Source organism: Triticum aestivum, chromosome 6D (assembly GCF_018294505.1).
Source record: "Triticum aestivum cultivar Chinese Spring chromosome 6D, IWGSC CS RefSeq v2.1, whole genome shotgun sequence".
Taxonomy (NCBI): Eukaryota; Viridiplantae; Streptophyta; class Magnoliopsida; order Poales; family Poaceae; genus Triticum; species Triticum aestivum.
In genome coordinates, this window is record NC_057811.1 from 1,462,179 (window position 1) to 1,486,462 (window position 24,284).

At 44.6% G+C, this 24,284-nt stretch overlaps 1 pseudogene; it reads left to right on the plus strand.

Annotated features, from left to right (window-relative positions):
- The first annotated feature begins 15,994 nt into the window (after positions 1-15,994).
- On the plus strand, positions 15,995-20,611 carry LOC123146417 (wall-associated receptor kinase 2-like; annotated as a pseudogene).
- The last annotated feature ends 3,673 nt before the right edge of the window (positions 20,612-24,284 follow it).

Sequence of the window (24,284 nt, forward strand, 5' to 3'; positions counted from 1 at the left end):
CACGGAAAAATCCGGCATGACCTTTGCTCAACTAGGACATACTGAGCGCCTGAAATTTGTCGGAACGGAAATGAATCAACACTCCGGCAAAACATAGGCCGCTCGGAAATGAATCAACACTTCGCACATGAGCATAAACTTGTGCTCATTGCATTTCAATGGTTCAATATTGACAAAAACATTTCAATATATCTTATAACCCGAACATTTCATTTGGTTAAGAGGCATAACTAAATGCGCTAGTTCTACTCTATTCAACACCGAGGAGTGAAGAAGGAGGAGGTGGACTTTTAGCTCACCGACTCGGGTATAGAGGAAGTAGAGGTAGCTCGGATGACGATCACTCCAAGGAGACACGACTCTACAAAGCCTGCATATTCCACTGAGTAACATTTTAATTAGATCATCAAATCTCATATAGCATTCTTTGATGACAAAGTGATAATGACATAAATTCAACTAGTCCTATTAATTCAACTAGTTCAACTAAGCACTTACTAAAAATAAACTAGCTTTATTAACTTTCTTACTAGAAATAAAGTAGTTCTATAGTAAAATTTTAATTAGATCATCAAATCTCATATACCTAAATTTTCTTACTAAAATAAACAAGTTCTATTAATTCAACTAAGCACTTACTATAAATAAAAATAATTAATTTTCATACTAATTCAACTAGTTCTATTAAGCACTTTCTAAATAAAGTATTTCTATCAAACTAATTCAACTAGTTCTATAAAAGTAATTCAACTAGTTCTATTAAACTAATTCAACTAAACACTTACTAAAAAACAGTAAAAAGACAGTAAAAACATAGAGGGGGGGAGGAGGGCGGTGGGAGGAGGGAGGAGGAGGAGTGAGGAGGGGTGGGAGGAGGGACGAGAGAGGAGGCGGAGGAGGGCTGCCGGCGGAGGGCTTGGCCGGAGGAGGAGGGAGGGGCGCGGTAGGGAGGATGGAGGAGGAGGAGGGAGGAGAGAGGAGGAGGAGGGAGGAGGGATGGAGGGACTACCTCAGTGGAGGAGGAGCAGGAGCGACGGTGGCGGCGGGCGACGACAGTGCTCGAGGAACGGCGGCTGCGGCGGACGACAGGGGGTGCGGGGGAGAGTGAGAGTGGGGGCGGCCGGTTTGGGAAGATAGGTGGAGTTTAGTAGTAGCGCGTGTTAGGATAAAGCACTACTGCTAAACTACATAGCAGTAGCGCTTTTACGTGGGAAAGCGCTGCTGCTATTCCTCTAGCAGTAGCGCATTCTACAAAACGCGCTACTGCTAAGCTAAGGCTAAGCATGTAAAAAAATCAAAAATACATTGGTCATCAATGATCTTTTTGTGTAGAATCTAAATTGCCAATAGGAATCTTCCCTGGTTTAAGAACCGGCGAAGATTCCTATTGCAGCCACAGATCCTACACACAAAGTTTATTGAAGACCAAATGGTTCTAATGGTTTGAGAAGTAACGTATTTAAGATGGTAAACACCCTGCTCGTGGAGCGAGGTGGAACTAAACTTAGTTGCAATGAGTGGACGAAAGTTAGCAGCAGCGAGTGTTGGCAAAAAGCGCTGCTGATAAGTTCAATGGCAGTAGCGCGTCTACAGAACATGCGCTACTACTATTTCTAGTCTTGTGGCTACGTCGTGGCAATATTAGTAGTAGCGTTGTTTCTTCCTAACGCGCTACTACTACATTGGTATAAGTAGTGCGGTCTACGTTGGCGCACTACTGCTAAGTAGCAGCATCGCCTTATTTTAACCCGCGCTGCTGGTAAGATTATGTGTATAAGGTTTTCCCTACTATTGTAAGCATGAAAAATGGTTCGAGCTATGCCAGCTTTCCTTTCCCTCTCCGGTGCACTGCCATCTGAATACCTCATAAATAAATCAAGTAGGCCGTTGCTTACGGAAGAGAAGAGTTGGATGCCGTGGTGGGATGGTTTCAGCTTCACTGGCAACAGCTGGTAGGGACATTTGTTGTGTTATAATATATTTTCATAACTTAAAGTTTGACGGAATTCTTCTAGCGAACCATATGATTCAGTGGTCAGAGGTGGATTCGAATATAACTTCCACTTTACCTGGTTCCTTTTGTCACCAGCCTACGAGTACTTTCCGTGGGCACGCGCACGTGCCAAGCTATACCAAGCCAATGGATCGACTCTGTCCGGCCGAAACACACGCGTATACATGCGAAGTCGCACAAGGCACCAGACACGCTCGATTATAGAAACAGGGGCGTGTCATTTCTGATCCTTTATTTCTTTTTTTGACGCACCCACTAATGATACTAGACGCATCACCGTAATAGGGAGTTAGGCGGAGAGAAGACCATCATTAGGAAGCTGCTGCCCTCTAATCTTCCTGAGCAGAACACAAATTCTTACAAAACTTGAAGGAACGTCTAACGATGGAATCCTTCCGACGGCAAGGGCCGGGATCTACCGCACCGCCATGGCCGTAAGGCCACCGGAGATGAGGCGGACCGGCAACGAAGCCGGCGGGAGACAAAGGAAACCAGTCCTTTTACTACAGTTATTAAGTGCGAGGTAATTTGAGGAATCAATTGCTGTGTTCCTTCCGTGGACAGAAATATCAAGTCATGCTCACATTGATTGCCGCTTTATCTTGAATTACAGTTCAATGCAGATTCATATACACTGCCCCTCTTCCAAAACTCAAAACCTTTCTGTGGTTAAGATGAAGCGCCTCCCGTTTGAAGCCTATCCACGTGCCTTGTCTAATAATTAAGGCACATTGTGAGAGCCGTTCGATTGATCGATTCTTGTTCTCATATACATGCATGCACCTGCATCCAGTAGCTACTAGTTTGATCTTGCGTTTGCATCATCTTCGAAGCAACAGGTAGGCCGTAGGTATATGCACAACTGTTTTAGAGAAAAGGCTCGGCCGAGCCTAAGAAGGGCTCGAACCTAACCCGGCTTTGAATTAACAAAGCCATCAACCGGTCAGGAGATTACAATCGACACCTTACAGAATAAACAGCGAAAGATACAAAGAGCTGTGCCAACATCTAATAGGCTCCATCCATACTACAAGAAAAGATCTAATAAGACTAAGGCACTAAGCAGCTTGAAGACGAAGAAGTCCTCCAACCTAAGCAAGCCAGCAACAACAGGACCATGTCGACATGAAACACTCAGCAGGTGCAAAGGCAATCTTGTCTGCTCCAAGGGCTCTAGCTGACACGGAGACAACCTCCTCCATCTTCGAAGAGAGCATCCTGCCCCCTCGCCCTGGCACGAAGGGCGCTGATCCGTCAAGAGATGAAGACGCTCACCCGAGAGCTAAGGAGTGAACCGGCGCCGTAGCCGCCGGAAGCCAAAACAGATCACCAGCAATAGCAAGACAAGCGCAATGAAAATTAGCTTCGGCCCTGTCGAGAGACTTGCAAAAGAGGAGATGCAATGGCAAGGCAGGATGGCTGAGGGTCAAGCAGCAGTGGAAGGAGGGTGCCGAAACAGAGCTCATTCATACACCTAGTCTGCAGGGACAAGCGCCGAGCTCCTGCAAACCAAATGGCCATGGAGCTACCAAAAGAGCAGATAGGAGTAACCGCAGAGACACTGTCCAGCAAACTCCGACCACGCCACCATCCACCAGCAGAGAACCAGACGGCACAACCACCCCAAGCTCACCAAAGACGGCACCCCCAAGAAGGTGACGACGCGAGCGGCGCCGTTGCCGCCCGATCCGGAAGGGATCAAGGCTTTCGCCCGGTACACGAGTAGGGGGAGAGGAGGGGAAAAGGGACAACCTTGACGACGCCAACAAGAAGGGAACGACGTCCAAGGAGGTCGCCGCCGTCGTGGCCGGACCAGCCGGCGTCGGATTTCTCCGGTGTCCCTACCCACCTCCAGCCACCAAGCAGGAACAACCCCGGTAGCCGGAGACTACCACAGGCCAAATCCAGCAGGTGGCGCCGTGGAAGTCTGAGGATGGAACCTTCAGATCGGAAAAGGGCACCACCAGGGGGCCCCGCACCACCACCACCACCACCTGCCGCCACCTCGCCGCCCCCGCGGCCAAGGAGGACGGCCAGCATCGCCGGCCACCGCGCTGAAGCAGAAGCCGGCCCACCCACCATGGCTGCTGCCATGGAAGCAAAGCACCTCGGGGGAGGCCCAGGCTGCTAGATCCTCGCCGCCACCTTCCCCAGCAGCCGCGCGGCGCACCGGCGGCTCCTATGGTGGCGACGAGGAGGAGAGGAAGGGGAGGGAGGCCGCCGCCGGCGGCTAGGGTTCGCCGCCCGTGTCGCCCCTGTTGGAGCGACGCGGGGGCGAGAGGGGGGGGGGGGGGGCTCGAAAGAAAAAAAAATAAAAAATAAAAAAATAGTGACTTTGTCTGGCATGGTATCGAGAGGGGGGTATATGCACAACTTGTCACGAACGTGTTCGTTTTTATTAAATTTTTTATAGCTGTTGCATTATTATTGATGCAAACTAGTGACTTTGTCTGGCATGGTACGGTGACTGTGAAAGAGATATTGTCCACTGAACTGTTGATTTCATTCAAACTGGATTTGTTAATATGGAGATTGAGTCGCACAATACCAAACACGGATCGCCATTGGTAGTAGTTATCTGATCTAAGATAATTGGAGAAGAAGAAGAGTAGCAGACACTAGTTGCACAAGTGGTCGATCAACTAGTGGCACTTAGAGATTGAGTTTATTAGTTGGCAGGATACGACCACTAGCAGTAGCGGTAGCAGCCTCTTCACCCATCGGTCAGTCGGAGTTGGACAAGTTGTTGGATGTCTAATTTGACGCGAATTTTTTTCCATGTTTTTACGCGACAAGTTGTGCTCAAACTATTAGTAGGCAATAATGCAGCCACCTGCCTACTTACATTTTTTGAGTCTGGGAAAACCCGTTGTTTTCAACGTGAGGTATGCTGTCTGAGGTGGCGGAGGCCTTTTATCCTAGAAAAGAAAGCAAAGTGGCGATGGGAGTGACTCATGGCGGTGAGGTCATGTGATGGACGTCGACCAACTGGAGCAATGCGGAGTACATACGAGGAGGGACGTGCTACAGTGTATTCATGTGCCTAAATATGTAGCCTACACCAAAATTCAGCTCAATCCAATCACCCATATAAATGGTACTTTCACTTCTTCATTTCTGTCCGGTGGGGTACTTTGCATAGCAAGTGCCGCATGCTTCTCAATTTGAGCTGAAAGTTGGCCAAGATGATCATCTTAGTGTATGATTAACCTCAGCCTAATCTCAACATCTCTCCCCAGCTGTGCCTTCCCCAGTTCACTTCAAACACCTTGTTGTCCTTTTGTCTTTGAGCTACCTCTGGTCATTTCATGGGTCCCTCCTCTTGTTCCTTTGCTTCTTCCCTCTATATGTTCAATGACCAATCGTGCAGACACGGTTTTGCCGACCAGAGCGCGTGTCATCGTCAGGTTCACATGGTGAACATGAGGCTGGCATGCCTGTGCGCGCGCTCTAGCAATTGGGGCCCTCGGGTTCGTCCGTTTCTTCAATCCCTCGCCACCTCGCTGTGTCCAGGAGCTTCCCCATGTCGTCGCCCTCGCCCTGGGACCCTTTCTCCCTCTCCGGTCACATCCTACGAGCTACATGGACCGCGCCCAGAGCAAACCGCGTCCTTCTCCACAATTGACGGCCGACCGCGTCCGACTCGAGCCTTCCCGAGCCGTCCCAGAGGCTATATTATGCGTGGGTGAGTTCTTCCGCAGCCCATCGCCCTCTCCACCATCTTCCCCGAGCTTTGGAGCCCTCTCCACCATCTTCCCCTGTGGCCGCGTGCTGTAGACCGGCCGCCACCCTCATTCGCGGGTACTTCTAGCCGTCGTCGCTCTGCCCCTTCCCGACGAGGCTGCTGGGCCCAGTCAGGCGCGACGCTCCGCCCCGGTCCCGCCAGCGCTGGGGAGGGGAGAGATGCCACGGCGGGCCCCACCTGTAAGCCGTTGGGCCCTAACCCGTCGTCCTGTTGACTGTTTTTAAGTGGAAACGTATACCATAAGAATACGGTTTCCTTTTCTGGAGGTGTAATCTTCTGCTGCTTTGGGCCAGAATGCATTTTCTCAGTTCTGAGGACGTATTTTCCCGAAAGGCGCTTTCCCTTTCCAGCCCCGGAGCTGAAAGTATTAGTTTGCGGGCGTTCATCAGTTAGCAACAGAAATGGAAGGTTTTTATTTTTTTTCTACTAACTAACGAACGGCCGTATCTTTTTGACCGTGACTCTGATTCAGGTGATTGAAAAGCCCACGTTCTCTATTCGTCACGCCCGTTTTGTTGGTACCATTTCCATTATGTTGTCACATACTTAAAATGACCATTTTTTCCTTGCCCTCTAATCAGCCCTACCGGGAGAGAAACTTTTCCGGTGAATCTTTCCGCGAGTTCATCGCACTTCTCCCCAGTGAATCCGTCAACCCCAGACAAGCCACCCAACCACTTGCATGACGGTATAGTCGTTGTTTCCACTTGAATATTTAATGATTGTTTGCTCATTTAATACTGCTATTATTTCCGTTATGCGTGTCGATCCATGTTCATCATCATGCTATGTTCACATGCATCCTGTTAGTTATATGATCACTTTCGAGTGTTATTATTCTCGTATGTCATTCTTGTAATTATTTCATACTATTCATAGTGATATGTTCCGATGCATTGTTACCGACTGTTATGAAAAGCACCTGTGATTTGCATGATCATAGCTATGCCATGTTCATCGGCATCAAGTAGACTAAATGCCTTATTATTGTTGGCTCACATAAACAAATCTATGATGGCTATGATGGGCTAGAGAATTATAAAGAATACTAATTCATTTACAATAAAAAATCTTAATGCTAAATATTTTCATAACTCCTCAAATTGGAGGCCCAACTATTATGCTCCGAAATCCACCTTTTGGGCTTCTGTTATTAAGATTCTTCCTTTCATGCTTAAGGCTAGTCAACTTCAAATTTTAATGGGAACTCTTGCACTTGGACTAGTCCTTGGTGCAAGGAGTGGGACAACATTCATGATCATCTCCAAACTAATTTGGAGGGGCTCAATATTAATAGTCACCTTTGGAAGCCCTACGACCAAGTTCGGGATGGAGATAAAATTAGCTCCTACATTAATGATTCCTTTAAGCAAAATATATTTAATAATCATGTTATCAATGCCAATCTTGAAGAAACCATGTGTAGCACTCGCACTCCTAATGCAGATTGTACAACAAAATGTGCATACAAAACTCATGTGCAAGAAATTCAAGATTCGCTTCGAGAAGTGAAACTCTTTTTTGGGATCAAGGAGTTCCTATCCCGAACCAGGTTTGGAAAAGCAAAACCATGACCCCTAGGGTCAATTTTTTTGCTTGGAACCTAATTAGGAGGGTTGTAGCTACATGATTAAGAGCTTCCAGGTACTCCAAACATACCAAGAAGGATTGTTGTAGGTGTGGTCAAATAGAATCAGATTTGGAGATGATCTTTGAATGTAGTTTTTCTAGATCAGTTTTGTTCACCTTTGGTTCCATATTTGATATGCTAAATTCCAATCTATGTCTTGCCAATTCCACTGAAAAGATCTTCACCACATAGCACTCAGAACTAAAGGTAGACACCTTTTTCACAATTCTATCGAATATATGGGAAGCAGAAATGATCTTCTCGTCAATAAGAAATAGAGTAATATGGAGGTTATCCATGCCACAAAAGCAATGCTTAATGAATGTTCAGTGGAGGAGAAAGATGAAGGAAATAAGCCCGCATATGATAACTACTACAATTCTTCTCCAATTACCATCTTGTATACTCGGCTTGCAGGTCCCTTAACCAATGTTGATGCCGAATACAAGCCGGTGGTGGCAACTGATGAAGCATCTCTTGGCGAGTTCCTAAGAAATGAGCAAAGTGTACATTCAATTTTCAAAGAAGCAACATCTACGAATATCCATTATAGCAGACAGAAGCACTGGGATTACTTCTTGCAGCAACAATCACCGGGGATTTAAATTGGAATAATGCATCATGTCCCTCTGATTGCAGGACTTTATTGGAAGCAACAGAAACCAAAGATTAAAGACAACATCCAGGTCTTGGAAGATCAGACCAGTGCTTGTAGAATACTTCAATCTTACTTGTGATCTCTGTCAATCAATGCGGGATGCAACACATACCCAGACTGAAGAATCTTATAGCTCATACACTTGCAAAAGGGAATTCCGGTGGTAGATCCTCTTCTAAATGCCATTTCTTATTCAAGAGGGCTTCCAAATGTAATTCTAAAATGGCTTCGGGGGACATCTCTTCCCCATGGGGAAGCCACTCTCTCTACACTGCCTTGGTTGCTAGATAGTATTTAGCCCTCTTTCAGGGTCTTTGTTCGCCCTAAAAAACTCTGTACTCCTTCCGGTCCATACTAATTGGCAGACACTTAGTATAAATGTGTACTAAAATTGTACTAACTATGCGTCAATTAATATGGATTGGAGGGAGCAATTCTTTTTGTGGCGGCCATGTAGGACTCCTCCTAAGAGCTTTCCGGATCCATCACCGCACTGAAAAAAATTCTTCGATTTGGCAGTCTAATTAATATGATTAATGACAGTATAATTGATGAATTAATTGGTGCATCATTTTCTTAAATTGTTCATTTTCACTCTCCACAACTTTATTTTTTTCTCAAAAAGAGTGTATTTATTAACTCGTAATAGTATATTAGACTTGTCTGGTTGGGCTTTCCAACATCGTTGCATGAGTGGTGATTCTTTCTTGAAGGCGTTGCCTTGTAGCTTTGCATCCTTTGTATGCTATTATATCACTGTGGTTTGGTGGTTCGATTTGGGGATACTGCCGCGATGCTTGTCCTATGTGTATGACCTCAAGTTTTTCCCCCTCTATGTAAGGCAATTTATTTGACATTATCAATAACTAACACTAATATATGGTTGTGCATCACTCGATGCATAAGCTTAGAGGGTGTTCTCTCCTCCTTTTAAAACAGAAATTAAACTAATAATGAAGAATCAAGGGGATACAAAACTACTCCCTTTGTAAAGAAATATAAGAGTGTTTAGATTACTAGTTTAGATCACTAAGGTAGTGATCTAAACACTCATAATTTCTTTACTGAGGGAGTAGTTATCATGAGCATAACCTTGAACATTATGACGTCAATTCTTCGTTGGAAGGATTATAAAGCCACCCAGACAAACTTGGCCATGATCTCATCCTACGAGGCATGAATAGAGTTGCAGCTTACAACATGATCATTGACAAGATTAAGGCTAAACTCAACTTCTACAAGGCCAATAGGCATTGGCTGCAGGTAGACTCCTATCACTACATGTCCAATATTCTCTTGAGTAAAACCACCACTTGTAAGCTTACTTCCATCATTTGAAAATTCTGATGGACTGGTATTGATAAAGATAATCCTTATAATCCTATTTGTTTTAAAGCATGGGATGATATCTTTAATATATGCATAAAGGTGGGTTGAGCATCACGGATTTGGCTCACATGAACAAATCTATGATGGCTATGATAGAGTGGACAATTATCAAGAATCCTAATTCATTGATAATAAAAAATCTTAATGATAAACATTTTCGTAACTCATCTATTTGAAGACCCAACTATTATGCTTCGAAATCCACCTTTTGGGCTTCTGTTATTAAGATTCTTCCTTTCATGCTGAAGGCTAGTAAACTTCAAATTTTAGTGGCAACTCTTGCATTTCGACCAGTCCTTGGTGCAAGGATTTGGAGAACATTCATGTGATGGAAATATGCCCTAGAGGCAATAATAAAGTTGTTATTATTACATTTCCTTATTCATGATAAATTTTTATTATTGATGCTAGAATAGTATTAACCGGAAACTTGATACATGTGTGGATACATAGACAAATAATGTGTCCCTAGTGAGCCTCTACTAGACTAGCTCGTTGATCAATGATGGATAAGATTTCCTAGCCACGGATATGAGTTGTCACTTGATAACGGGATCACATCATTAGGAGAATGGTGTGATGGACAAGACCCATTCGTTAGCTTAGCATAATGATCGTTCAGTTCATTGCTACTGCTTTCTTAATGTCAAATATATGTTCCTTAGACCATGAGATCATGCAACTCCCAGATACCGGAAGAATACTTTGTGTGCTATCGAAGGTAACAACGTAACTGGGTGATTATGAAGATGCTCTACATGTATCTCCGAAGGTGTTTGTTGAGTTGGCATGAATCAAGATTGGGATTTGTCACTCCGTATGATGGAGAGGTATCGCTGGGCCTTCTCGGTTATACAACATCATAAGAAGTTTGCAAGAAAAGTGACTAAGGAGTTAGTTATAGGATGATGTATTACGGAACGAGTAAAGAGACTTGCCGGTAACGAGATTGAACTAGGTATGAAGATACCGACGATCGAATCTCGGGCAAGTAACATACCGACCGACAAAGGGAACTACGTATGTTGTCATAAAGGTTCGACCGATAAAGATCTTCGTGGAATATGTAGGAACCAATATGGGCATCCAGGTCTCGCAATTGGTTATTTACCGGAGAAGCGTCTCGGTCATGCCTACATCATTCTCGAATACTGCACACTTAATCATCGTTGACGATATATTATTATATGAGTTATGTATGTTGGTGACCTAATGTTCTTCGGAGTCCCGGATAAGATCACGGACATGACTAGGAGCTCCAGAATGATCTGGAGGTAAAGATTCATATATTGGATGATATGGTTAGGCTAAGGGGTAAGGCCAACGGGGCTTTAGGTCGGTGCAAAAGGAAGTTTTGCGGAGGTCAGAAGCCAAAAGCCGGAGACTCTGGCGTCTGGCCCTGGGCCAGGCGCCGAGGACCATAGCGTCTGGGCCTAACGCCAAGGATTGTGGCGTTTGGTCCTGGACTCCGAGTGGGATTTTTGCCTTTCGGGCAAAATCGACTTTGAGGAGGCTTTTACTCCAAGTTTCGACCCCAGGGCTCAACATATAAACAGACGGGCATGGATAGCATACGAGACACATCAAGATACACAAAACCGTGTGCCGGCAACCCCGTCCCTATAGTTTATCCTCCGTCGTAGTTTCCGTAGTGCTTGGCGAAGCCCTGCGGAGATTGTTCTTCACCAACACCATCACCACGTCGTCGTGCTGCCGGAACTCATCCAGTACTTCGCCCCTCTTGCTGGATCAAGAAGGCAAGGACGTCAACGAGCTGAACGTGTGCTGAACGCGAAGGTGCAATACGTTTGATACTTGATCAGGACGGAACGTGAAGGTGTACGACTACATCAACCGCGTTGATAAAATGCTTCCGCTTAGTGATATTCAAGGGTATGAAGATGCTCTCCCCTTTCGTAGCTATACATCTCCATGGATAGATCTTGCGTGTGCGTAGAATTTTTTTGAAATTTCATGTAACGTTCCCCAACATCATGATCATCTCCAAATAATTTGGAGGGGCCCAATATTAATAGTCACCTTTGGAAGCCCTATAACAAAGTTTGGGATGAAGAGAAAATTAGTGCATACTTTGATGATTCCATTAAGAATAATATATTGAATAAACCTGTTGTCAATGCCAATCTAGATTATACCATGTGTAGCACTCACACTCGTAATGCAGATTGTACAACAAAAAGTGCATACAAAACTCTTCTTGAGGAAATTCAAGATTGCTCTTTGACAAGAGAATCTCTTTTTTGGATCAAGGAGTTGCTATCCCGAACCAGGTTTGAAAAAGCAAAACCATGATCCCTAGGGTCATTTTTTTTTTGCTTGGAAGCTAATTAGGCAGGTTGCAGCTACATGATTAAGAGTTTCCAGGTAATCCAAACATATCAAGAAAGATTGTTGTAGGTGTGGTCAAGTAGATTCAGATTTGCACATTTTCTTTGAATGTAGTTTTTCTAGACCAATTTGGTTCACCTTTGGTTCCAAATTTGATATGCTACATTCTAATCTATATCTTGCCAATGTCATTCAAATGATCTTGACCACATATCACTTAGAACTAAAGGTAGACAATATTTTCACACTTCTATCGAATATATGTAAAGCAGAAATGATCTTCTCTTCAATAAAAAAATTAGAGTGCAACGGAGGTTATCCATGCCACAAAAGCAATCCTTAATGAAGGTTCAATGGGGAGAAATAGGATGGAAATAAGCCCCCTTCAAACCGGCGAGCTCACCAGAGGGCGACGCCGGGGGAGCACCAATAATAGAGGAGGCCGATGATGTGCCTGCCCAACCGTCCTTGTCGGCCCATGATGACAACACTGTGGGCGAGGTACGTTCTCACTACACTGACATGGTGTTGGGCGAGGAGGAGGTGTTGCTTGACTCCAACCACTCCATCCGTAAAATCCACCGCGATCGATGGTGCTACCGCCTCCGCCAGGCAGAATTAGAAGCCGCCTTGAATGAAATCAATGAGGCGGCAAATGAAGTTTACGAGCCCAACGACTACGAGAATGAGGAGGTTGGCAGCTGTGTGACGGCCGCGGCATGGCGCCATGACAACGATGTCGACATGTCCTCCGAGGCCACCGGCAGCGTGGTAGAGTAGAGCATGGGAGGGCACCGACACTCGGGTCTGGGGAAGGCCACCACTCTTCCCCTCCCACAGAAGCTAAGCTTGGCGGGCTCGCAAGCTACAGAGGCGGAGCTGGGGCTTTAGTTTCTGGGGCTCATTGCCAGCCAGACATGGGGAACGGGCACCGGCGGTCATTTAGAGTAGGTTAGAGTATGGTTTAGTTAAAATAACATCCGTATATAATTAATATGCTCTTGTTTATATGAAAATCATTCGGTTTGGACGAAATATGTCCAAAATGAAAATGTTTTCTTTTGGTTTATATGAAAATCAGCCGGTTTGTATGAATTTCGTCTGGTGCGTTGAGATGAGATTTGAAATGTATACGGATATCTTTGGATGGCCTGCTCCCGTGTCCATGTCTGTGGACTGGTCCCCACCAATCCACGGACAAATGCGGTGTCTGTTTTGCGGGTTGGTATTGGAGATGTCCTTACCCCTAAAAAAAGTTCTTTTCTTCTCTTGTCTCAACAAAATTTCTTTTCTTCTCGATCCGATAATGTAAGTTGTGTTCGCATTTTTCTTCATGCAGTTTAACATTTGCATACACCCTCAGGAAAAAGAAACTTTGTTGAATTTGTATCTTTTTTTAATATTTCATCATGGCTATTATCATTCCAGCTAAACGGAGTAGCTTCACAACAGTCGTGTGCATATATTTAACTTCACGTACGTGTATATAGGGTGCTGAAATGTGTACTGCCTTCACGATTCTACAAAGTTGGGGTATGGATGTGTAGCCAGACAAACGATTCCGATGGTGATTCCAAGTTGGGTTATGGTTATGGATGTTCATGTGTAACCTTGGAAATATAGAAGTTGTGCACTAATTGTATGTCGAGAAGTCTTGGATGCCCTTTCCATCTCCATTGGTGGACACAGATAGATGTCTCCTCGTGCTCCTTATAAACATCATGTCAAGAGCAGGGAGCCTATCACAGACAATATACATGAGCATCACGCGTAAAACATGTATCATTAACTAGGCAATACTAGGTATATATATATATGTGCCACATGCCGTCAGTCCTTCCTAGATGCCAACAATGGAGCCAATAATACGCGGTGACAGCTGATTTATATAAGATAAACCAGTCAATACAGCTTCTAGCAAGTAGATGCTGACTCATCTTGCGTTATTTTTTATGCAACAGAAGCAAGTTGTTATTTTTTTGTTCGACAAGTTATACTAGATTCTTTTGCCAATCCAAGTTGTTTATTTGAGTTAGACTCTGTAGAATAGCATATTTCCACACAAGAAAAACTGCAGAATACCATACCAAGTCTTGGTATCCTGTATGGTGTCATAGTGCATATGCCGACTTGTCTTCGTTCAGTTTTTGTGGCAATTGGTATGCGAGTTTCTCCTATTTGCATTTATTAGAGATGCGTATACGTAAGCAAACCTTGATATTTCTTTTCATAGAGACTTATTATGGCATCACCTGTCTCGTGCAATGAATTGCTCACACGTCTAGAGCCTATTCAACTGTCAAACAAACCGAATGAGTTTCGATGGAACTTGCATCTGAATGGCAGATTTTCTGTCAAGTCTTGATATGAGGAGCTTTCCCATAGTGATGTTCCTGTTGACAATAAAAACAATTGGAAGTTTAAACTACCTCTTCGATTGACGTATTCCTTTGGTTACTATAAACCGATGTGTGATCTTTACTAGAGATAACCCGGTGCGCCAAAATGACAAACCTATTGAACACGTGTTTTGAGTGTAAGCTTTCTCCTTGGGAGTAGACCATGGTTCAAGTAGCTTCAAAGCATTACCCCACATAGTGCATGTAATATGTTCGGTAATTGGTTGCGAGCTATCGACAAATAACTCTTTGCATATATTCTTGTGGGGACGACAACATTATGGTATGCTCTATAGCTTACCAAGAATTATGTGGTTTTTATGAAAACAAATGTGTTTCATATTCTATTAGTATTATTCATGCATTACATGATCACTCTGTAATTGGTCGATCCTGCAGAGGCCAAGGAAAGAGACATTTTTAAATGGCATCTACCCACCTAGAGGATCAACCAATAAGTTTTTGTCCCATCATTGATGGCCAGATAAAACTTGGATTGGGACCATTGCATCTTAAGCCGGACTTCCTTAATTTTGATGTAAAACAATGTTTTCTTCTTGGTTTTGTTGGCTGTGTGCATCGCATTAAGCAGAGGCCGAATATTTGCTCACTAGGGTTGTATGGCCTCGACATATTGGTTGAATGAAAATGTTATTTACTGAATACACGTAAGCATGCCATCACCCGCATGCGTAACATCGGAGTCATGCCTTGTTGTCCACTGGTACGTTCTTTATCACTAAAAGAATAATCCACCTCAATCATGCGTTCTCATTCATTTGTCATGTTGTACTGCATCAACCTGCATTTCTAGGAGACACGACATAAGTATATCCAGTACATCGTTCGAAGTACTATCGTTGTATAATATATTCACATCCCATGAAGCACCACTTCTCCACCCACCCCTTGCTGCGCTGGCGTTTACTTTTGCAGCCACCATCGTTAGAAGGGTGTGTCTAGGTCTCAGTCATCAAGTCTCAGTCAAGTGATATAGTATGTAAGAAGAAAAAAACTGAAAATTATTTTTTTGTACGAATCTCCATGCAAGATCAAAGAAATATAGTATCAACTGAGACATAACGAAGTCTCAGTCGACTGAGACTTAGCAAAACTGTTGGTAGAAACCGCCGTAGTGCACCTAAACTTGTGGACCCCCCCCCCCCCCCCCCCCCCTACAGCACTTGAGATGAAATAAGAAAGTAAAACGAAAGGCAACCACACTACTAGCTCTTTGCCGGCCTAACAATTTGAGCGTTTATTTATGTGTAGCCTCTAGTCAAACTCCTAACTGAAATAAATACAATATCTTATTTAGCAAATACACTCATTATTCTCTAAGAATATTTTTCCTGCCCCAAGTATGGATCTTGATACTGCTCACCATGGTCACACTCCCGTCCTACGAGGCATGAATAGAGCCGCAGCCTACAACTTCATCATTGACAAGTTTAAGGCTAAACTCAACTGCAGGCTGGCTCACTCTTATCCCGAAACAGGTTTGGAAAAGCAAAACCATGACCCCTAGGGTCAATTTTTTTGCTTGGAACATAATTAAAAGCTACATGATTAAGAGCTTGCAGGTACTCCAAACAGTTGTGGTCAAACAGAATCAGATTTGCACCTGTTCTTTGAATGTAGTTTTTCTAGACCAATTTGGTTCACCTTTGGATCCAAATTTCATAGTTAAATTCCAATCTATATCTATCTTGACCACATAGCACTGAGAACTAAAGGTAGACACTATTTTCACAATTCTAGCGAATATATCGAAAGCAGAAATGATAATCTCATCAATAAAAAAATAGAGATGGAGGTTATCCATGCCGCAAAAGCAATGCTTAATGAAGGTTCAGTGGAGGAGAAAGATGAAGGAAATAATCCCCCTGGTGATAACTACTCCAATTCTTCTGCAATTACAATCTTGGATATCAACTTGCAGGTCTCTTAGTCTATGTTGATGCCAAATACAACCCTGTGGTGGCAACTGATGAAGCATCTGTTGGAGAGTTTCTGAGAAATGAACAAAGTGTACACCAATTTCCATACAAGCAACATCTGCGAATGTCCACTATGTTTTGCAGACAGAAGCACTGGGATTACTTCTTGCAGCAACAATCGCTAGGGCTTTAGATTGGAACAACGTATCCTTTCTCTCTGATTGCAGGACCTTGCTGGAAGCAACTGAAACCAAGATTTAGGACAACATCCAGGTCATTGGAAGATCAGACCGGTGCTAGCAGAATTCTTCAATCTTACTACTGATCTCTCTAAATGCTGGATACAACACATTCCCAGACTCAAGAATCTTATAGCTCATACACTTGCAAAAGGGGCTTCCTGTAGTAGATCCTCTTCTAAATGCCATTTCTTATGCAAGAGAGCATCCAAATGTAATTCTAAAATGGCTTTGGAGGCCATTTCTTCCCCATGGGGAATCTGCTGTCTCTACACTGCCTTGGTTGCTAATGGATAATATTTAGCCCTCTTTCTGCGCCTTTGTTTGCCCAAAATAACTCTGTACTCCTTCCGATCCATATTAATTGATGGACGCTTAGTATAACTGTGTATTAAAATTATACTAAGTGTGCGTCAATTAATATGGCTCAGAGGGAGCAATTCTTTTGGCGGCGGCCATGTAGGACTCCTCCTAAACGCTTTCCGGATCAATCACCATATTCAAAAAAGTTTCTTCGATTTGGCAGTCTAATTAATATGATTAATGGCAGTCTAATTGATTGAACTAATTAGTGCATCATTTTCTGAAACTGTTCATTGACACACTCAAAAAATTTTATTTTATTTTTCACAAAAAAGAGTGTATTTATGAACTCATAATAATATATTATACTTGTCTAAAATCTGGTTGGACTTGCCAACATCGGTGTATGAGTGGTGGTTCCTTCTTGAACGCGTTACCTTGGAGCCTTGCGTCCTTTGTCTGCTAATATGTCATTGTAGTTTGGTGGTTTGATTTGGAGATACTGTCACGAGGCTTGTCCTGTGTGTATGACCTCAAGTTTTTTGCCCCTGTATGTAAGGCAATTTATTTGGCATTATCTATAACTAACACTATAATATATGGTTGTGGATGCACAGGAAAAGAGGGTGTTCTCTCCTCTTTTTAAAAAGATATTAAACTAAAGGGGATACCGAACTACTCCCTCTGTAAAGAAATATAATAGTGTTTAGATCACTAGTTTACATAACTAAGGTAGTGATCTCTTATGGCTCGGCGCAGTACCTGTAGTACTATTATGGCTCGGCGCAGTGCTTGCCGCAAGGTTCCCACTGTTGGGAGCAGCATCGCCACAACCTAGCAGCCAGTGCCAAAGAAAATGCGGCAGCGTAGACATCCCTTACCCATTCGGCATCGTCCATTCACCCGACGACGACGACGGCCACTGCGCCATGAACGGCTTCGGCCTGACCTGCAACGACACCGGCATTGATGATGGTGGTCGCCACAGGCCATTTTATGACGACGTGGAGGTTGTCGGCGTCTCGCTGCAGCAAGGTCAGGCCCGGATGCTGAATGATATCTTCTATTATTGCTACAACACCACCACTCTGGAGATGGACTCTTCAGGTTCATCCTTCAGGTGGCTGGACTTCGCGGGCACACCCTTCAGGTTCTCTGACATCACCAACAAGTTCACGGTCATTGGTTGCGAAACGCTGGCATACATCAACGGCCATGACGGCCGCAACGGCGATGATGGCGATTACGGCGGCAAGTACATGAGCGGGTGCGTGGCCATGTGCCGGGGAGACGATGTGAGGTCGACCCTGAGCAACGGCTCCTGCTCCGGGATAGGGTGCTGCCAGACCGCCATCCCCGGGGGGCTGCAGTACTACCACGTGGAGTTCGACTCTGCCTTTAACACGACGGAGATCCACAACGTCAGCAGCTGCAGCTACGCGGTGCTCATGGACTCGTCCAACTTCACCTTCTCGACCACCTATGTGACCTCGCCGGCGTTCACTAACAACTACGGCGGCCAGGCGCCGTTCGTCATGGATTGGTCTATCGGGAATGAGACGTGCGACGTAGCCCGTAAGAAACCTGGGTCCTACGCGTGTGTCAGCGACAACAGCGACTGCTTCAACTCGCTCAATGGACCAGGCTACATCTGCAACTGCTCCAAAGGCTTCGATGGTAATCCTTACCTGCGAGATCCCGAGCACGGATGCAAAGGTACGTAAACCAGAGCCTGCAATCCTTATCCATATGCATGCATGCATGCATGTTCCATCATTAATCCAGAGCCTGCAATCTACTCCCTCCGAAATACTTGTGGTTGGGGAAACTAGTACAAGTTCCCCTAACTACAAGTGTTTCGTTACAGAGGTAGTATACCAAAAAAGATTAATTTCATTAGCAAGCAAGATTAACTTAGTGGAAGGACCTTAAATTTGGTAAAATATAATTGTCATCTCGCAAAAATATGATGCACTTCCTTTAATTTTTTTTATTTCAACTGCAAATCGTAGAACAATTGTTCTACACTATTTTCCAATTAATCAGTCAACAACATACACTATTTACAACGAGAAAAGAAACAGCAAAGAAATAAAGTGAAAGTTGGGCTCAACCAATTCTCCTTTTCTTGGGAACATGTGATTATCTAGTGGATCTAGTTCTCAAACTGTTAGAGTCATAGATGTGCGCTCATCCATCCTTTCAAGGTATTCAAATGCTTTGCTTTTATTCTGTGTTCCAACGCTTGCTTTAAACTAGATGAAATGGTAGTTGAAAACATGTTGGAGAAACTGTCATTACCCATTCGTTAAAATCCCCAACTGTTAATTCTTCAGACATTGATGAATGCAAGCTCCCCCAACTGTATCACTGCACAAATGGCGGGGTCTGCAGAAACAGGCTGGGAGGCTATGACTGTCCATGCAAATTTAGATGGAAAGGCGACGCCAAAGCGGGAACTTGCATAGATCATTTCCCTCTAGCAGCAAAGGTTGTAGTCGGTAAGTACTCTACTACAGCCCATTGTGGGTGTTTTTGTTGATAGCTCATAGTGCAATGAACATTAGTACACAGCACGCTGGGTGAGATCTGTTCGAGTAAAATCTATAAACACATGTATGACAAACCGACTGCTTGTACATCTCTTCATGGATGCAAGACATATGATTGCTTCAAAGGATTTCAATCATTCAGTTGTATATACTGCTTAATTTCTATAAATGGCCTGGCTGTAATCTATGACCTACATGATTTCCTTGTCTTTTAAAAGCTCAATTTCCTTGAAGTTGTTCTAAGGATTTAGATTCCTTTTTCTTCTTGTAATTCTAGTGGTAATTTGTTTTAGATTCCGAGTACATGAGCAAAAGAAACTATTAACTTTTTATACGAAATATTTCTGCTAGAATAGTAACTACGATTTTAATGATATAAAGTAAGTTTGTTTTATCTCCATCTAGGTACAATTGTTGGCATTCTTATCATGGTGATTATAACGTTTCTTGTTATTCTTCACAAAGAGAAAAAGAAGATGGCAGAATTCTTCAAAAAGAACGGCGGCCCTACATTAGAGAAGGCAACAAGCATTAAAATTTTCAAAACGGAGGACCTCAAGTCATTTCTAAAGAAAAACAAGTTAATTGGAAGTGGTTCCTTTGGTAAAGTTTACAAGGGCCTTCTTGAAAATAAACTAGTTGCAATAAAGAAGCCGATTAATGGTAGCGTGCGAGAGAATGAACAATTTGCAAATGAAGTCATCATCCAATCTCAAGTCATCCACAAGAACATTGTTAGGCTCATTGGTTGTTGCCCTGAAGTTGAAGCCCCCCTTCTGGTCTATGAGTTTATCTCCCAAGGTAGCCTCCATGACATTCTTCACAGCAACAATAACAAGGTGCTCTCAACTTGGATGCACGTTTAAGAATTGCTGCACATTCAGCGGATGGTCTAGCTTATATGCACTCACAAGCAAACACTAGAATTCTACACGGTGATGTCAAACCAGCAAATATACTCTTGGATGAGAACTTTGCACCCAACATTTCAGACTTTGGCATATCTAGGTTGCTTGCAATAGACAAACAACACACTGCATCAATCATCGGCGACCTGAATTATATGGATCCAGTATATTTACAAGAAGGCCTACTCACCGAGAAAAGTGATGTCTACAGTTTCGGAGTTGTGATCGTGGAGCTTATTAGCAGGAGGAAGGCCATACATTCTGATAATAATAGCTTGGTGAAGTGTTTCCTTGAAGCCCATAAGGAACATATGAAAGCGACGGAGTTTTTTGACAAGTAAATTGCAATTGCAGAAGATTTAGAGCTTCTTCATAGTCTAGCAGGTATGGCCGTGCAATTCCTTAGCCTTGATGTAGATCAAAGATCCACGATGATGGAGGTAGCTGCGCAGCTACACAAACTGAGTCGATCTCGTAAGGTGTAAGATGTTTGTCACTAAGCTACATTTGACAAAGCCCTCCTTTGGTTCCGTGAAAAAATTGTAGCTGCGCTTCTATGGTGGTCGAATGCTCGGACGCTGCATTTGTAATTGTGATTCTAAGGTTTTGTAACCATATGTGTCAAAGCACTAAATTTTTAGCAAATATGTAACCGTGCAAAACTATTGGCTGCAAACAACATTTTATTTCAAAAGAGAGTGCAATAAACAGATCCAAACTTTGCACACACATCTTCTTTAAAAACTTGTAACCATATGTGCCAAACTGCGATGTTGTTCTGTAGATATTATACGCCCAGTGGACTTGGTCACGACTTGTCTAATCAAGAGATGCTGTCTTTGTATGATTGAGATTATATGCATGCATCATCTTCTACTAAAGTGCAGGAGCTTGATGTGTAGACTTGGGTCGTCGGTCTTGGCACATGCAGCAACACCACTTCAACTTGTGCTGCAGCGTACGCAGTGGATTGGAGTGTCCTCGAGATACCATTCATGCACCTGTCGTCTTCCTCGAAGATACTAATGAACTTTGACTTGACCTGGCCTCGTCGAGGGTATCTTCATTAAGCAACATGTTGATGGCTTTTACAAAATGATTAATTTTTTGCCGACATGGAGACCTTGTGACGGTCTTTGCGCGTTTTCCTCGTCGTTTCCTTTCTTGCCGTTGCGCTTGCTATCCTTCTGCTCCCCACGCAAGTTAATTAACATTACGTCCATTGAATTTGCAAAGCTTGTCTGTTTTGACTGCAATCAAGTTGGCCAGTGGTCATATATAATGCTGCAGTTCTTTGGCATTGTTTCATTCATCCCTAGCTAGTTTGTTAGAAGGGATAGAGAGGAGTTGGTGGAATCGATGTTTATTTCTTGATCTTTGTGGGCATATATATAAGAGTACATGATCTTTTTAAAGTACAAGGCAAACCACAATACTTCCTAGTCTATCGTATGTTTCCAATCTAATCATGATAATCAACATCCCCCCGCCACCCCCCCCCCCCCCCCGGCACACACACACACACACAAAGTTGTAACAGTCGATGCATCACGGAAGTTGTGGCTGGAGTGGAAACCGACGAGGTTTGTCAATCAAGGCGGTAGCCATTTGTGCCGATGTCGATGTAGACGAGACCGTAGGGTGGTGTGCCCGTGGTCGAGAGAGCCATGCGAAGAAGGCCGTGGTCGGTGTCGATTCGGGGTGGCCGGTGTCGAGGAAGACGCCATGGAGCCGCGGCCGCAAGGAGGCACTGAGTTAGTCATGAGCGCAGTGGTGTCGAAGTAGTAGCCGTGCGGCATGTGGAGGGGTGGGCGGGGCTGTCGGGCAGCTGGCGAGGTGGGACTGGCGTGCATGGGGGCGTCACATCAGGTGGATTTGGTGGGTCTCGGTACGAGGTAGGTAGCGACCTGGGCACATAATCTAGTGTGTCAGGCAGGAGGATGCGGGCAGGATTTTCTGCGGGTAGAGGAGATGGGACCCATGGTGTGGTGGGTGCGTAAGGAAAAATGCTCTCGTCAAAAAGAACGTGACGGGAGACTATGACCCGATGTGTGGTGAGGTCGTAGCATCTGTAGCCTTTGTGCTGAAATGGGTAACCTAGAAAAACGCAACACGTGGATCGTGGGGAGAGCTTGTGGGGGGAAGTGGCATATAGATTGGGAAAGCAAAGTCACCCAAACACAAGGAGGTGGTCATAAGTGGGGTGAATACCATGAAGCATGTAGTATGGAGTTTGACAATGGATGGCATGGGAGGGACGGCAGTTAAGGAGGTCGGAGGCTGTGTGAAGGGTTTCGACCAAAAAGGGTGGGGTTAAGTTGGCTTGTAGGAGAAGAGTGCGGACAATATCATTAGTGGTGCGGATTAAGCGTTCAGCCTTGCAATTTTGGGGCGATGTGTGAGGACATGAAAACCGGTAGGTAATGCCGTTTGTGGAGAAAAAGGACCACGAGGTAGAGTTGATGAACTCGCCGCTGTTGTCGCATTGCACAACCTTGATGATTACATTGTATTGGGTACGAACAAAAGACAAAAAGCGAAGAAGAGTGGTGGAGGTGACCGACTTGTTGCGGAGGGGAAATGACCAAGAAAAGTGGGTGTAGTCATCAAGTATAACCAAATAATATTGATAGCCAGAGAAGCTTACAACGGGGCTTGTCCATAAATCACAATCAATGAGCTCAAAAGGAGCATAGGTACAGCTACTAGAAGAAGGAGAAGGAAGACACGGCTGACGTCCTAATTGGCAGGCAGTACATGGGGTATGCGCAAGTTTATTACATGAAGGAAGAAAGTCATGGGCAGCTAACGAAGACATAATTGGAGGACTTGGGTAGACGAGCTGACAGTGCCACACGTCGGCGGTGGAGACGTTAGCCGGAGCTAGCGGCGATCATGATTACCCTCCTGGTGCGATCGACGATTCTTCAAAAGAAAGCCAAAGGGATAAAATTTAATAGAGCATGAGTTATCTTTGGTGAATTGGCGTACAGAGATAAGACTCGTGATGACATTATGGGAAAAGGGAACATCGCGACGATGATTGTTGTGGGGAGGGAGAGTGGTGGAACCAGTGGCATGAATAGGTAGGTGGGTGCCATTGCCAACAACAATGCTAGAGAACGGATGCTTTAAAGAAAATTCGAGAGGGTGAGTTACCAGGGTTGTCGGTGACGTGGGAGGCAGCGCCGCTGTCGAGATTGTAGGGGAACGCAGCAGAAAACAAAAAAATTTCGACCTACGCACCAGCCCAGGACCACTATGGAGACTGCATACATGGTTTGATCTTTTTCGTTACCGACTCGTAGCGCAGCGGGAAGTAGAGTCGATGACGATCGGCGGTGCAGATCCCCGCAGCTAGGATTTGCAACCTCCCAACCGCGAGGATGTATACCCTCATCTGCTCCTCAGACAGCCCTCCGGGAGGCGGTCGAACAGCCCCCCGGACGGTGTCGCGGACAGCCCTTCGGGAGGACCTTCGAAACTCGAACGGTCACTCGGACAGCCCTTCGGGAGGACCTTCGAAACTCGGACGGTCACACGGACAGCCCTTCGGGAGGCACTCACGAACTAAGACCGAAACTACGATCTCTCTACAGAGTTGCACACATACGGTGTCATCTATCCGGCAGGGCTTCGCCGTCCGGAACTAGTTCCTGCCGGAACCCAGACAGCCTTACGGCTCTACGAAACTCTTTTCGTGGGAGGGAGAGAAGAAGCCAGATAATGCATGGCATGTGTATGAGAGCAAGGGATGAGTGTGGAGGGCTTCCCCTCCACCTCTATTTATAGGAAATCCCAAGGGGGTAGGGTAGTTTCACAAAAAACCCAAAATGCACATGAATGAAGTCCTTCCACAAGGACCTAGGAGTGAAACCAAGGAACAAGAGGGTCCCCAAGGGGGGATACCCCATGTGGCCGGCCACACCCCCATGAGGGGCCCAAAAAATGGCTCCTATCCATCCATGTCATCCCCAAGATCTTTTGGAGCAAAGCCCCAAAAGGTGGCTTTCCATAAAGTAACCATAAAGCTGATTTTCACTATTCACGACGACATTTTTCAGCGTCTGATCGAACTGAAAATATTTATGTGGGCTAAGAACATTTCCAGTACCCACTAAAATGATTTTCAACGCGTTCCGAAACAATTCCGGTTTT